Source organism: Hoplias malabaricus, chromosome 7, assembly GCF_029633855.1.
Source record: "Hoplias malabaricus isolate fHopMal1 chromosome 7, fHopMal1.hap1, whole genome shotgun sequence".
Taxonomy (NCBI): domain Eukaryota; kingdom Metazoa; phylum Chordata; class Actinopteri; order Characiformes; family Erythrinidae; genus Hoplias; species Hoplias malabaricus.
In genome coordinates, this window is record NC_089806.1 from 23,628,833 (window position 1) to 23,642,443 (window position 13,611).

Here is a 13,611-nt window from a genome sequence, read left to right on the forward strand (position 1 = left end):
GTGATCAGTGGCCCAGTGTCTCCATAGCTACCTCAAACCTTTTCCATTGGCAGTGTGTGGGAAAAGACTAACGTGGCTGAAGCTGCTGCTTAAACGCTTATTACTCACTTTATGGCACAAAGACATATGACCGTTTAGTAATGAAACCTGTTTTTCAGCTTGGGCTAGCTAACATTGGTGATTACGGTATGTAAACTTTTAATCATAGCAGGGCCTTAAGGACCTTTACACGATTTACATTACAACTAATTGTTTGACAGAGCAGTGAAGCAAGCTTAGCAAGTTAACCACATGCACCAGTTGATTGTTGGCCTTAGACAATGCTGTCTGTCAAGTGGTGAAAGCACTAATCACAGGCATTGGACTTCTCTGGGCCAGCTGGAGTGTGTGATACACCAAGGACCATAGGGCCATTTGCTTTACTGCCTCTTTAACATATTATTTGCATATATTAGCACAATGCTAAGAGCACTGCCTGTGGCCTGAAGGTTGTGAAGCATTTGTTAATTAAGTAAGACAGGAGTCATACATTTACAAGCTTTAACCTGATGCATGTATGTATTTTAGCTTACTTGTGTATTAGCTGTGTCCTCAGCTAGCAAATTGTTTATGGTATGATTCAGTGAGTGTGGGAATGATTTACTTATCCTGTGTCAGTAGGTTCTTTTTGCTTCTTTCTCGGATAACTGGATGTATGTGCTAAGTTGGGTAATGACGTGAATGTGCTACAATTTTAATGTCCAATGTCTAACAAGGGCTGTGCCTTAAAAGAGGAATCTGTAGGAAATTTACTGTATTTAGTCATAAATGTGTGTGTGATCATAGATTAAGGAAACAGTCAAAGCTAAAACATTGCTGCTGTTTACAAGCAACAACAGAACAGAGCCAGAGCTGGCTAATTTCCTCCTGAACAGGTAACAGCAAATAATTTCTGAAAAAAATATAGAAGTACATATGCCTATGTATAGATTAAAAGGAGTAAAGGCCATAGGTTGTGTGTTTTATATAAAGGAAGTGAGGCAGAGCGACGTTTGAAAGGTGTTAGGACTGTGTTTTGTATGTTTTTGTATGAAGAAGGTGAATAACAACATGATTGAAAAGTGTAAATACCATTGTTTGTTTGCTTTAAACAAACTGGGGCAGATTCATGTGTGTTTCTCCGTAGTGTGTGTGTTTTAAACAAATTAAGGAGTAAGAATTGTGTTTTAAAAGCCTCGCATATTCACCTATTTAAGGTGGAATGGAGAAATCAAGCCTGGTAGCACACAGCAAATAGGCACTCAAAGGCAACCTTGTTGAGGTTGCTTGTTTTATAAAACTGTATTAGGGTTCCAATTTTAAACCCTTGGTGTCAATATTACAGGTTGCTCTTTTAATGACATAATTCCATGAGCTACACTTTAACAAACTTTAGTGAAGGCATAGCAGTGCATCTTCAAAAATGTACTTTTATCAGTAATGACAATTAAAACAATCTTTAGAAAGCCAAGAATAAGCCAAAACCTAATTCTTATCTACAAACAAAATGCATAGGGGTTAACAAAACAAGGAATGAAAATGAGGCTGGTGCACAACCACACCATATTGCCTTTGTACACAATACACCAAAGTAAACACAATTGTGAGCTAAATTACAACAGCATAAATAACAGTCACAAACAACACAATGATGACATTAATAATGCAACACAGGGTACACTGGGAGCTGCTTTACTTATCCCCACCCCCAGTGTACGTGGAGCCCATACCTACATGTCCAAGAACCATTTATAGACATTTGTTCTGAGAAGTGTATATGGTGTCCCAAAAGTAAGAAGACAGTAAAGATCACATGTATAAAAAATTTTGAACCAATTTTAGACACAAGATGTAAGGGAATTATGCTATGATTCCCTCTTGCCCCTCCGCTTGTTTCTAAAATTAGATCACCATTTTTATATGGGCGTTTCCTTTCTTTCTGTTAATATAACATCCTATTAATATAGGATTTTTGGTATCAAGGTTCAGTGTTGTCTTCGACACCTCCCCCAGTCAATGCAGAGCATTGCCGCAGGGCAATTTATAATAGGATCTGACCAATTTAGGTCAGCCTCTTAAATGGCAAATCTTGGGTCCCATTGGGCATCAGAGAGAAGGCGAACCAGAGCAGTGGCTTTTATCTGAGAGTGGTGTCATTTGGCCTTCATGTGAAGCTCTGGATTAGGAATTATACTGAGACTTGTGCTGCACTGAGATAGAACTGAATAGTTAAAATAGTCTCAGTGAAAGAAATCAGTGATGTGTGCAGTTCTGTACTTATCATTGTGCCTGCTGAGGCATAAGACCGAAACATAAAGCACTTCTGGATTTTGTGCTGTATGAAGACCTATGGGACAGAAATGAGAGAAATATATGGCCTATGGGGAAAAGATTTACGTTTCCCTGTTGTTTGTATGTTATTGCAAGGTAACGATTGCATGTATAGCATGAGTGTGTTATGCTGATTTTGCAGTAGTATTTTGCAATCTCATAAATATAGTACAATATAATGCTGTCAAATTTCATCATTATCATATTGCAGCAAATATCAATAGAAGAAGCTAGGAGGCATAGCCATTATTGTTCAATGATAATCTGTATTACACTCTAACAAGGGCACAGTGAATAAGTGAACACAAGGGCATAAGAACAGTTTGGGCTTAGGATATATACCTTAGTGCTCAAAAATGGAGGAAACTTATTTAGCACACACACACACACACACACACACACACACACACACACACACATGTAATAACAAGCTGACCTAACAATGTGCTTTGTTAAGCTACGTGCTCTCAAATGTCCCCCACATTAAAATGAAGCTTGCATTTAAACACCCCATGAACAGCCCCAAACAAGCCCAAGCAGTACAAGGGGTGGACCATTTTAATTATATTGGCTTTCCTGAGTCCCAATTGACCCAGACCTGCCCAAAAAACAGACCATGAGTAGCTCCACAGTATTGTGACATTTTCACAGACACCTTAAATGTTCAGATGAAATGTACTGTATTTACAAGTTCACAGGGGATTGCAAGGTAAAAAAAAAATGTCTTTCTGTCAGATATAACAGTATTTTATCAAATTACATTTTTAATCTTAAAATACAAATGTAAATATAGACATTATAATAGACATTGCAAACATTGGTTCCTTTCACCACCAATGTATATATAAATAAATAAATAAATAAATAAAATATCCCATTAGACCAATCCCATCAATTTGCAGGGAGGAGCTTCTGCGCAGTAAACAATTGGAGGAACAGTGATAGAGACATAGAGATATATTAATTGATCTGCACATACCCAATGAGTTTTAGGGCAACCTTAAACATTGGGTTAGTGCTCAGTGCCACTCTGGAGCCTCCACCAAGTACCACTTAATATAGTGGAAATATGTAAAACCACAGGACATATTCATAATGATTTTGTGGGTAATGTGTGCTCTCCATCTCTCTCTCTCTCTCTCTCTCTCTCTCTCTCTCTCTCGCACACTTTTCCATCTAAATCGACATGCCAGTCTCTAAGGGAGAAGAGTGAAGTTCATGCTGCTATCTGTGATTATGGTGTAGTTCTCTGCGTAGGTCTGTCTCAGTCTCTCTTTCATCGATTGCTAAAGCAGGAACTGTTTTTAGCACATGCCTGCAGCATTAGGGAAGGTTTATAACCTCTCTCTCTCTCTCTCTCTCTCGCTCTCTCTCTCTCTCTCTCTCTCTCTCTCTCAGGGCTCCTCTTACTGGCTTTCATGTAGATTTCAGCTCATACACGTTTCTCTAGTGGTTTTCCATGCTTTTAAACCTCAGAGGTGAAAATCTTTCCAAGAGAATTGTTCATATGTGTGAAGAGCTGGTCTGCAAACAGGAAAAAGCCTTGTAAAAACAGAAGAAGCTGCCGTCTACATGGATAAATATTTACAGGACCAGTGCACTGGAGGACTGAAGGTAACACTGAAAAATGTCTCCCACTAGCACCCCTAGATAAATGTACATATATATATATATATAGGTGTATGCCAAAGTTTCAGTGATTGAATAATGCATAAATGTAGAAAATCAAACACTTTCGGGTTTATATGTTTGTATGTGTATTTTACACTTCCCAGTTGCAATTGCCCAAAATCTTGTAAACAAAACATTTAATATTTACAAAATTGTAGCTATAATGTTCTGGCATTTCTGGAAAGACTAGACTAGACGTTAGGACACTGAATTGAGAATGTAATGGAGCTCAAGAAGGAAAAGAGGAAGACAGAGTTTGAGAAGAGGGGAAACAGATAGAATGGGAGAAGCCCATGAAAAAAAGAAAGTGAGAAAAGGAGCAAATAGACAGAAATTGGGTCAGGGGTCTGCATGCAGCCTGCAGTTGCTCTCTCTCTCTCTCTCTCTCTCTCTCTCACACACACACACACACACACCCACACACACTCTCTCTCTCTCCTCTTGCTGAATCAGTGTTCCAAACAATGAGATGATAGAAAAAGGAGGTAAGAACAGAAAGAAGTTTTTGCAGACATACACACACACACACACAGAGATATTACAGGATGAGTGTCCAATCTGGAGAAGCATCAGAGCAGAGCCTTACCTGCCAGAGCAGAATCCATCTGTTCCCTTCCTCATTTCATTATATATTCCATTAAGTCACTTCTAATTTTAGCTTATTTTTCCTTATATACTCTTAGCTTTTATATATAAATATATTAATGGATTTATACACTATCAGTTTGTGTTTACTAAATCAATAAAGGTTTCAACAGAAATATTTTGAATAGGAAAATAAATAAATAAACAAAAACGACTGGAGTGCAAACAGGACATTTAAAATCACTTCAACTTTGACATCTACTATTAATAAAGAATATTACAGCCCAGAAAGGTAATAAAGAATTTTTAACTGTGACAGTGAAAGGTACCACCACAGATACAGGAGTATGTATGTATGTATGTATTTCTTTAGTTATTTATTTATTAATAATATTATAATATTATTATAATAATATTAGTGAGGTAAACCATGTTTGTGTTTTATGGAATATGAAATATGAGCTCATGAATTATGTAAAAAACTGTGTATTTTAAATCGCAGTTCCCATGGTCTACTATCTATAATTATGTTCAAACATTTAGCTGTTCTTGATCATTCTGAACACATTCTGATGTTTCCCATTTCTCCTGTTCAGAGGTGCTGCATAATCTCTGAGCCCAACGGAATGAAAAGCTGTTAAATAAATAAAGGCCCAGCTCAGTGTGTGCTGCAGTGTTGTAGTGTTGTGCTTGTCTTTGCGAGCAGGCAGGAGTGACAGGCGAGGGGAAAGTATATTAGGCTCTAATTTCAGGCCATCAGTTTAAATCTTCACTGAAGGAACGAAAAGACCCCCCGCCCCTCACTCAATCTGCCCTCTGCAAAATCCCACTGACTAATATGGGCCATGGAAACACTCTCACTCTGCATCTCACTGCAGTCTGCATTAAAGGCATAACAATGTGTGTGTGTGTGTGTGTGTGTGTGTAAAGTTATATTTAGAATGTAATTTTTAATGCAGGAGCATTAATAAATTCATAGTGTACATACTTTAAAAGAGATAAATGTGTCATGGTTTGTTCAAGACCCCACTGCGCCATCAAGGATCCTGTGCCAATAACAGTCACTGCACTGCAACTGGGGCCATCCCTCGCAGCTCAGCTCAGTTCACTGCTGTAGTGGGACACTAGCGTAAAAATCAAAATGGATCGTTATCAGGGTATAGTTTCTGTAATCACCCCTTGAAGGCCATTTCACACAGAAAGCCATATTAAGCTGAATAATTGCTCATCAAAAAAGTCAGGTTTGGGGAACTCAATTATAATCTGGCTTAAATGATAAAATCATAGAAAATTCTTAGCCTAGGCTCTGACCTCCAACTACGTCAGTGTTGCTAGCTTGCATCTGTGGATTGTAGGAGTGATCAAGTGTTGTCACCACATTGTCTGTCCAAGAAGAAAACATAACTGGCCTGACCCTTGGGGGGAAGGATCCCTCCTAAAGAATTTCTCAAAGCAGTGCTTGCTAATGTAAACCTTTATGTTGTTAGCAATCCCATCCAAGGTTATTGAACTTGAACTGTCCAATGACACTGCATTAATGACACAGTTAAAAAAAGAAAGTGGTGGCTTCACATGTCACAGAGGAGTTATTGTCAGCCTTCACCCTCCTAACTTGGTATGTTGGTGAATGGTAGAACTGGTAGTAAAAGATAATTCAGTGTAAGAGGCTGATGAATAAAGCCAATATTTGTCTCATAAATGGATCTATTTAAGGTAGTAAAAATGTAATTAAAAAAATGAGAAAGCACATGTCTACCTCCTAAAATAACATTTAAAGTGGAAGAGGGGAGTCGATAACATAGATAACATCAGCCTTGAGTGGCACATTTAACACTGTAAGTGCTGAGAGCCAGCGCTAATACTGACTTTACTCTGTGTGGGAGACAGTCACAGCGTCAAACCAGTGGCTCTCTGTGCTTGCAAGTCTCCGTGGGAAAAATATTAATGCTTCTATATTTAAGGTGGAAATTAGAATTCAAATTCGAAGCTGGTAAATAAACAAAATTTTGCGGTAAAATTTGTGGTGGTATATTTGAATAATAAGTTTGAACTGAAGCTTTTTACCTTTTAAGCAAGTGAGAAGGCACCTTTGACTAATCTTTGGTTAGACGAAGAAGATGCATGTGTAAAAAATGTTTGCCCCCTTCATGATTTTTTATTATTTTTTTGCATGTTTGTCACTGTTAATTGTTTCAGATCATCAAACAAATTAAAATATTTGTCAAAGACAACACAAGTAATCACAAAATGCAGTTTTTGAATGTAGGTTTTTATTATTAAGGGAGAAAAAAAATTCAAACCTGTGGTTTATCACACCTGAGTTCAATTTCTCTAGCCACACCAAGGCCTGATTACTGCCACACCTGTTCTCAATCAAGAAATTGCTTAAATAGGACCTGCCTGACAAAGCGAAGTATACCAAAAGATCCTCAAAAGCTAGACATCATGCCAAGATCCAAAGAAATTCAGGAACAAATGAGAAAGTAATTGAGATCTATCAGCCTGGAAAAGGTTATAAAGCCATTTCTAAAGTTTTGGGACTCCAGCGAACCACAATGAAAGCCATTATCCACCAATGGTGAAAAGGTGGAACAGTGGTGAACCATCCCAAGAGTGGCCAGCTGACCAAAATTACCCCAAGAGCACAGCGACAACTCATCCAAGAGGTCACAAAAGACTCCACAACAACATTCAAAGAACTGCAGGCCTCACTTGCCTCAGTTAAGGTCAGTTTCCATGACTCCACCATAAGAAAGAGACTGGGCAAAATGGCCTGCATGGCAGAGCACCAAGATGAAAACCACTGCTGAGCAAAAGAACATTAAGGCTCGTCTCATTTTCACCAGAAATCATCTTGATGATCCACAAAACCTTTGGGAAAATACTCTGTGGACTGATGAGACAAAAGTTACATCTGGCGTAAAAGTAACACCACATTTCAGAAAAAGAACATCATGCCTACAGTAAAATATGGTGGTAGTATGCGATGGTCTGGGGCTGATTTGCTGCTTCAGGACCTGGAAGACTTGCTGTGATTAATGGAACCATGAATTCTGCTGTCTACCAAAAAAATCCTGAAGGAGAATATCCGGCCATCTGTTCGTGACCTCAAGTTGAAATGAACTTGGGTTCTGCAGCAGGACAATGATCCAGAACACACCAGCAAGCCCACCTCTGAATGGCTGAAGAAATACAAAGTGAAGAGTGGCCTAATCAAAGTCCTGACCTGAATCCTATTAAGATGTTGTGGCATGACCTTAAAAAAGCAGTTCATGCTGAAAAACCCTCCACTGTGGCTGAATTACAAAAATTGGTAACACTTTACATTACTGGTGCACAAATAAGCATATATTAATACGTCATTAATGATCTCCTCATAGAGAATTAATACATACATTAATGCTTAATATATCAGGAAATAATCGAGGATATACATTAATGACCATGTTAGTCATACATAAATAGCCATAAACATTAAATATCAACATCTTGTTAATTCAGTCTGCTAATTAATGCTATGACTTGCCTTATTAAGATCATTTACATATTGGATCTATTTGGATACTATGTTATATATTTTTGTGCATTGATGTAGGCAGGGACATAAACATAAGCAGTGGTTGCTGTTTCTCCCTTAATAAAAAAAACCTTCATTTGAAAACTGCAATTTGTCTTTACTTCTGTTGTCTTTGACTAATATTTAAATTGGTTTGATAATCTAAAACAAGAGTGACAAACAGGCAAAAAATTAAGAAATTATGAAGGGGCAAACACTTTTTCACACCACTGTATCTCTCTTTCAATAGGGGAAGAGTGTGTCATTATTAAAGCTTATAGCTTATTAACACAACAGCCTTCCTTAATGAAAAGAAGGGTCTCTCTCTCTCTCTCTCTCTTTCTCTCTCTCTCTCTCTCTCTCTCTCTCAATCTCTCTGTGTCTCTCTCTTCCCTCCCAGGAGGTAGTTAAGTTAGGAAAGAGAGAAGATTGAGCTGAGCCTTCCAAATCAGGAAAAGGTGTCGGCAGAGGCCAAGCTGCAGAGGAAGGATCCCAAATGAACTTCACAGCACCCAGATGAGCAGGTCTATAATGAGCCTCTTCCTCTCCAGAGGAGTCCTGCTTATTAATGAAAACAGGCAGCTATGAAAAAAGCCTGACTGGATGTGAAGAGGGTTGAATTGGGGTGCTGCTCACCTGAATTAGAGCAGTTGTATCCAATCCCCCAATTATCCTGGAGAAGGAAAGGGTTAAATGAGTAAAAAGGGTGAGGTGAGTCCAAGTTCAAGGTCCTAGGAGCTGTGTCTCAAAGCCAAGTCTGGTAAGCTTGTTTTTTGACACTGCAGAGTTTCTCTTTTTCTATGGCCTCCTGAATGTCTCTTTCAAAACCTTCTGTCAATACTAGCCATTCATCTTCATTTAATTTCCATCTTGAAAAATATGACTGGAATTTGCATAAATGAGCACTGAAGAGTAGGGTTCAGATAATATTTTTCACTTCAATTTTATAATTACAGAAATGGAAAAATTGGGTTTAAATCTCAATTGTTTTCATTATTTATGTTATAAAAGTAATGGCATTTCATTTGTTTTACCAATATACATTCTCAGTCGTGTGATTGATGTGCAAAACACAATAAGAATGTCAATAAGATGTCAATAAGAAATATTAGTTGTTTTTTTGGCCTACAAAATCCAATTAAGTTCTAGCTCACGCCCTAGAGGACTAAAAAGATCTGCTGCTAATGTCTTGGCAAGATAATGTCTTGCATCTGCCAGATCCCGCAGGACACCTTCGCAATTATTGTAAAGTCCATACCTCAGCGAATCGAAGTCATTTGGTGTCATGAATGGAAAGTCCACCATATTAGGCACCTGGATGTTATGGTTGTCTTTCATTTCAATACCACTGCTCAAATTTAGGTAGTAGTGGACAACTATGTGGCAGTCCATGGGCTGAACCTCTTCAAAGCCTCGCTCATAGTGTAGTGATGATGACTGAGCTGTGTTTCAAGGTGAAGCCAGTCACTTTTCTTGCCAGCTGCTCATCATTTAAGTATTGTTGTTTTTTTTAGAATTAAAGAAATATGTTTACATTCTGCTGATTTATGTCCTGATTATGTATTTTTCCAGTGAAAAAACAAAAATGGGAGCAACTCCTGCTTGCTTTGTTTTCAAGAGCTGAAACTTCATGGAATGAGTAAAGGTTGGGACACTAGTTACTTTTTAGTTTTTTGTTTTTTTTCTGTATTACATTGACATACATACATTTGCTGTATTACACAACTACTCAACAGCACAATCAGTTTTGATTATTGCAATATATATATAATTTTGTTAAAATTATATTATGCATCTTAGATAGTAAACTATAGTTTTTTTTATAACATTTCAAAAAAAATTTCACACATTTGTTTGCAAAAGGTTGCTTCTGAGCCTGTTTTTCCTCCTGAATTACTAGGTCTTTTTTGTACCAAATCATGATCACAGTCACCTGTTGACAGCACCTCTTTCAAATCACACACCTGTATTATATGGAATGCATTTGATATTTTCATGCACGTAAATCTTGTTTTCATGACTGCTTGAATATTTAGTTTTAATCTTAGATACGTTTGTGTTCTTTTTGCATATGTGTCATGGGTTGTGCCTGTCCACAAAGCCATGTGTGTGTTTCTCCCTGTCCTGTTCCCTAGCCATGCCCTGCACCTGTGAGCTTGGAGTTTCATGTGACATTTGTTTTCTGGTGAGAGAAGTGTCAGCTAGTTCAAAATGCAGCAGCCAGAGTGCTCACTAGAGCTAGAACATTTTACCATTTAACCCCACTTCTCTCATCCCTACACTGGCTACCTGTAAAGTTTTACATTGACTATAAAATAATCCTCATAGTACATCTCTAAATTGGTTTTGGCCTGCAGTATTTTACTGAACTTCTCATACCTTATCACCCGTCACATACACTTCCTTCACAGGACACCCGTCTACTCTTAAGAAAAACACTGCAGGAACAAGAGCCTTTTGGTTAATTACTCACTTTCAGGTTGCTCTTTTTCTGCTGGTGTTGAGCTGGTTTTCATATTATAACTACTTTGTCTTAACCCTGATGGCACAGTGGCGCAGCAGGTAGCGTCACAGTCACACAGCTCCAGGAACCTGGAGGTTGTGGGTCAAGTCCCACTCCAGATGACTGTCTATGAGGAGTTTGGTGTATTCTCTCTGTGTCTGAGTGGGTTTCTTTTTCCCACTTGTCTGTTGCTGTGCTCCCTTGCCTGGCCCGTGGACGCTTTTTACAGGGCAATTTTGCCCCTGCTTTACCATATATCCTGTTCCTCCTGATGTTGCCCTGATCCAGCCCCTGACTCTGTGTATCCTGTACAGGATCATAGCCTTGTCTCATCCTCAGCATCATGCTTGGCCTTGCAAGAGTGCTTTTTTTTTAAAACCAAATTAACTCTGTACCTGCTTTTACCCTTCCACAGAATTACTGATGACCTCCTCCTTCCTCAGACTCATATATATCTGATATTTTACCTTCACATTAGTATAACTCCCTATTTCTATCAAGTCACTTGAACTTCTGTTGTGTTTTCTATGATGGATTCCCCCGTATGCTCTGTGACGAGTTTCTGTTGTAAAAAGCGCTATATAAATGGTAAATTTGATTTGAATTTGATTTATGTCTGGGTATTTCTGTCTATTAATGTGAAGCAAAATCTAATTCTGTGTATGCCTCGGCTTTCCATGTCTCCTTCACTCGACAAACATAATAATATGTTAGTTTTCTATTAAGTTAAGAGTTTTCTCATTTTAATTAGATCTCCAGGGAGATATTTGTATAAAAATGTATAATACATTTTAGAAAAGACTTACATTTCCCAGAAAGCCATAGAATAATACAATAAAACACCATAATTCAAGGAAACATTATACTAAATGTTACTGTATATATTTTGGATTATATATATATGCAAATTAAGTAGACAAAATTCAGCTAGCTCTAACACTGATAAAAAGCTGAACTTGAGGCCAAAACTATTGGCCATTGTTTAGCTTCCCCCATTGTGTCAGATTAACATTACAATTGACATCATACATACATATTCATACATATTTTTATTTTCAAGGGATGAGAATACCTTTGTGAGACATTCTTTTAGACAGCAATAAACACACTGTACATGTCCTACACTCTGATAACTCTTTTATTGGGAATGAGTACAAAGTTGGCAGGCTGCAGTGCAGAATGCATGGGCAAATGAGTGCCACACGCAGACATGCACACACGCACAAATTTGCTGAGATCACATACTTGCACTTGCAACCGTCTGCTCACTCATTTTCTCACTCCCTCACTCCCTCCCAAACCAGATGGAGAGGACAAGAGCGCTTCCCCACCTCACTCACTTTTTGTGCTGACGCAAGTGAGCTTTCATTTCAGAGTAAGGAAAATAAAAGAAAAAAAACCTCAACCAAAAAATCCATAAAATCCTTTATAATTTTATCATAGTAAAAGATATATGGTACTTAATATAAGCTACTGTGTTTTCTGAAGATAGATGGAGCTCCCTGTAGAAATGAAGCTCAGTAAGTTTTATCCATTGAGGAGCATTTTGCTTGTCTTTCTTGTTGGAGAACCTGGTTTCTGGGTCGTTCTACCAGTCCTCGAGTCCAGAAAGGAGGGATTCCCAGTGGGATGGGCCAGTAGAGGATAGAGCCGATTGCCTGCTCGTTCCGTTTTACAGCCTTTATGTCCATCAGGGCCTTGGCCAAAATGTTTGAGACGTGACTACTGGAGTCAGGGATGGACCCACAGTTTCCATTCTGGAAGGAGTTTGATGACATTTCACCCATTTGAAAGTGACTTAGTGATTCACTGCCTTGAAACACTGAGCAGAATCTTGGATGACCCCAAAAAGTGCCACGGTGCCATTTGAAAACCAGCCCACACACATATAGTGTGTTGGAGAATCCTGTGTCAAGTGACAGAGTACAGCATAACACACACACGCACAAACACACATGACCTACAGTCTGAATTAAGTGCTCACACACACATTTTTGATCTGCCCTACAGCCAGAGGTGACACATACAACACATTTTCTTTTATTGTCATCTTTGAAGATGCAAAATGAAGCGTGGCAAATCAACAACAAGTAGTGGGAAGCACTCAAGTTCTTCTTTTCATTCATATTTATTTAACCTAATCTTCTGGCTCATTGTATTTAAACTGTAGTTTGTAGCATTATCCTATTTCATTATAAATTGTAGGTTGAAAATAAGGGTTAAATACTTACAAAAAAAAACAATAATGAAAACCAATAATAAAAAACCTATAATGGAATCAACCAATCATGATTTGATTTTTAAAAAATGGGAACAACTTTATGAGAAATTTTCAAATCTTTCATCGCTGAAAAGTACTAATGGAAGTCTGACCCAAGAGGTTCAGAAAAATGCAACAAAAGGTTAGCAGCATTAATTATACAAACGTTAATATATGCAGAAGTTTTAAGCTTCAAGTATTTGGGTTTGTTTTAGATGGGTCAAATTTGTTTTTAATTGCTGTTAGCTTTCATGCAAACTTCCTACTAGAATCCCACAGGAAGGTAGAAAAAAAACCATTCATTATCACAGAAGTGGGTTTTATTTTCCCTTGTTTTTGACATTTTGACAAGTTTGGCTCCATCTGAGGGCCTTAGCCCTAATAGTCTATGGTCCACCACTGGCAAGAAGGGAGTATGTGTGTGTGTGTGTTTAGACTGTATATGACCAGCACTGAGCTACAGGCTTGGGGCCCATAAATAGGTCAGGGCCTCCCTTGGGCCCCTGTGTGATTGTGTGTGTGTGTGTCACCCCTTACATAACAGGCAGACAGCTGTCTCAGAAACACATAGACACAAAATCCCCCCTGAACATTAGGCAGTGAACAGACACACACACACACACACACACACAAGATAGAAAATGCTTTGTTTCATTTGCGATGAAAAGAGCTGATCTGATGTCTATC

The 13,611-nt window shown here is 38.3% G+C and overlaps 1 long non-coding RNA gene across 2 annotated transcripts; it reads left to right on the forward strand.

Annotated features, from left to right (window-relative positions):
• Nucleotides 1–55: 55 nt before the first annotated feature.
• LOC136701699 (uncharacterized) lies at nt 56–9,705 on the forward strand. Of its 2 annotated transcripts, XR_010803846.1 has the most exons (4): nt 141–186; nt 3,543–3,606; nt 3,748–3,963; nt 8,562–9,705. It is a non-coding gene; the product is annotated as an uncharacterized lncRNA (long non-coding RNA). The 2 variants fall into 2 exon arrangements; XR_010803847.1 differs by lacking the exon at nt 3,543–3,606 and having other exon boundaries at nt 56–186.
• Nucleotides 9,706–13,611: the final 3,906 nt, after the last annotated feature.